Source organism: Babylonia areolata, chromosome 19, assembly GCF_041734735.1.
Source record: "Babylonia areolata isolate BAREFJ2019XMU chromosome 19, ASM4173473v1, whole genome shotgun sequence".
Taxonomy (NCBI): domain Eukaryota; kingdom Metazoa; phylum Mollusca; class Gastropoda; order Neogastropoda; family Buccinidae; genus Babylonia; species Babylonia areolata.
In genome coordinates, this window is record NC_134894.1 from 5,019,363 (window position 1) to 5,022,293 (window position 2,931).

The following is a 2,931-nucleotide window of genomic DNA, read 5'->3' on the forward strand; positions in this document are numbered from 1 at the left end:
CCTTTCTTTCATCGGTTGCCAGAAAAGCTACAGTTGAAACACATGCGGTATAGAGGTGTTGGTTGTTGTTGTTGTTGTTGTTGTTGTTTTGTTTTCGTTTTTTTGGGAGGGGACGTAAGAAGGTGAGGGGGGGGGGGGGGGGGGAGTCTTTTCTTTCATTGTTTGCAAGAAAAGTTACAGTTAAAACACATGTAGTATAGAGGTGTTTTTTCTTCCGGGGTCGGAAGAGGGTGGGGTAGGGGTTCTTTTCTTTCATCCGTTGCAATAAAAGCTACAGTTAAAACACATGATTTATAGAGGTGTCGATTGTTGTTTTTGTCCGGGGGACGGAAGAGGGGGGCGGAGGGGTTGGGGGGGGGGTTCATTTCTCTCAGTGTTTGCCAGAAAAGTTACAGTTAAAACACATGCAGTATATAGGTGCTGGTGGTGTTCTTGTATCTTCTTTCATGGGACAGAAGAGAGGTGGGTTTTTTTGGTTTGTTTTTTTTTTTTTTTTTTTTTGTTGTTGTTTTTTTTTTGGGGGGGGTGTCTTTTCTTTCATCAGTTGCCAAGAAAGTTATAATTAGAACACAAGCAGTATAGAGGTGGGGGTTTGGGTTGTTTTTTTTCCGGGGGACGGAAGAGGGTGGGTAGGTAGTTCTTTTCTTTAATCGGTTGCCAGAAAAGTTACAATTAAAACACAAGCAGTATAGAGGTGTGGTTGTTTGTTTTTTTGTTTTTGTTTTTGTTGTTGTTGTTTTTTGGGTGGGGACGGAAGACGGTGGGGGGTTCTTTTCTTTTATCGGTTGCCAGAAAAGCTATAGTTCAAACACAAGCATTATGGAGGTTTTTTCTCTTTTTTTTTTTTTTTTTTGTCTTTTTTTTCGGGGTATGAAAGAGTGGAGTGGGGGGGGGGGGGGGGGGGTGTCTTTTACCACAAGTACTGAGAGGGCATCTTTTGCCAGAAAAATACGAAAAACAAGTGAGTCAAAAACACCAGAAGTCTACATTGCTGCTTTTTTTTTTTCCTCTTCTTTTCTTTTTCAGGTTATGGTTGGTCTTTGTTTTTATTTTTCATCGTTTATTCATTTATCTGTCTATTCATTAGTTGCTAGAAGTGTGTGAGTGTGTATGTGTGTGTGTGTGTGGGTGTGTGTATGTGTGTGTGAGAGAGAGAGAGAGAGAGAGAGAGAGAGAGAGAGAAGCAATATGTGATATACACGTACATGTGTGTGTGTGTGTGTGTGTGTGTTCATCGATTTTACCTCTATTACCTAAGAGTGATAGAAAAAAAAAGAGTGTTGAATTGTGTACTTATTTTCTCTTTTATATATAAAACTTTATATATGGAACTGATGAGTTGTTTATGTAGCCGTACCGTTTTTTTGTTTGTTTGTTTGTTTTTGTTTTGTTGTTGTTGTTGTTTGTTTGTCTTCTTATTGATTTTTTGTTTTGTTTTTTAATACTTATTTGTTCTTCTGTTCCCTCTGCTTTTTTGTTTTCTTTTCCTCATTTATAAACTTCCTTATTCACTGAACTGACAATTATTCCTTATTCATTGAAGTTGCACAAGAAAATGTCCATTTTTTCCCTTTCGAAACACTCATGACTGTGCTAACCTGGTTTTTCTTTGGTTGAGTGAATGGTTTTGTAACTTTGTGCATTGTATAAACAATAAAGAACGAAGGTGAATCAGATCCTGCGTGATTAATGAATGTGTGTGTGTGTGTGTGTGTGTGTGTGTGTGTGTGTGTGTGTGTGACACTGAGGCGAGGGAATGTATATGATATACGTGTGCGTGTGTTTGTGTGTGTGTGTGTATGTGTGTGTACGCGCGCGTATGTGTGTGCGTGTGTATGCGTATGTGTGTGTATGTATGCGTATGTGTGTGTGTGTATGTATGCGTATGCGTGTGTGTCTGTGTGTGTTACTGTAGCCCCAGTGAATGACACAGGAACTGAGGAAGCGAATGATCAGCGTCTGAAGGCAACGTTCAGTCGGTCTATAGGCAACCTGTTGTTCAAACGACTTCCTTTTCTTGTGTGTGTACACCACTATGAACTTGCTCTCTGGCCGAGGATAGGCGCTAAATGAGCATCAATGTCAGCCAGCTGATCAACGTTTTTATCAGTTTACAATCAGTTTATATATATATATATATATATATATATATATATACACCAGTCTGTCCAAAACAATCATGCAAGGCGCCATCGAGGGCGGGAGAAGAAGAGGAAGACAGCGGAAGAACTGGCATGAGAACATCAAAGAATGGACCGGACTCAATACACGTGAGCTGCTGCCGGCGGCTGCTGACAGAGACAGATGGAGAAGGGAGGTTGCATCTGCGGTCCTCAGGTTTCCCCCAACGACTACTCTGTAGTTATGGGCCTGAGCCATATATATATATATAATGAGCGTGCACATGTGTATTATGTCGTGCTCAACAGCGGTAATTGCCCATTCATTACCAGTACTGCGTAAAATGATTATCGATAATGCGCAGATTACCAGCTATTGAGCTCGATATATATATAAAATCCCGGTCCGTAATATGGGAGTCGAACCTGCACACACTCGCGTCCTAGTCGAGAGCATTACCACCAGGCTGCCCAGTCCCCGTCTATCTTAACCACCACCCCCCCCCCCCCCCCCGCCCCCCCTAACTCCAACCTTGCCCCCATCCCCCGTCCGCCCTCATGCTCAAATCTGTCCTCCTCATTCTTCTCAGTCAAAGCGTTGACAGACGAGTGTCATGTTGAGTGTGATGAAGCTATGTGTCACTCTTGCTTCTGTCTCCTTCTTTCCTACACACGCGAAGAGAACTTAAAAGCTGCTGGATACAACAAAAACAACACCCCCTCACCCTCACCCTCTCCCCCCCCCCCCCCCCAGCCACCTCCCCCCCCCAAAAAAAAAAACAACAACAAAAAAACAAACAAACAAACAAAC

General features: G+C 42.3%; 1 protein-coding gene across 1 annotated transcript in view; it reads left to right on the forward strand.

Annotated features, from left to right (window-relative positions):
* Positions 1 to 1,674, forward strand: part of LOC143293404 (zygote arrest protein 1.L-like) — a 10,846-nt gene extending 9,172 nt beyond the window's left edge. Inside the window, exon 3 of the mRNA XM_076604241.1 lies at positions 1 to 1,674. This exon is cut by the window's left edge and continues 1,208 nt beyond it. The gene's annotated coding sequence lies outside the window, so the exon portion shown is untranslated.
* The last annotated feature ends 1,257 nt before the right edge of the window (positions 1,675 to 2,931 follow it).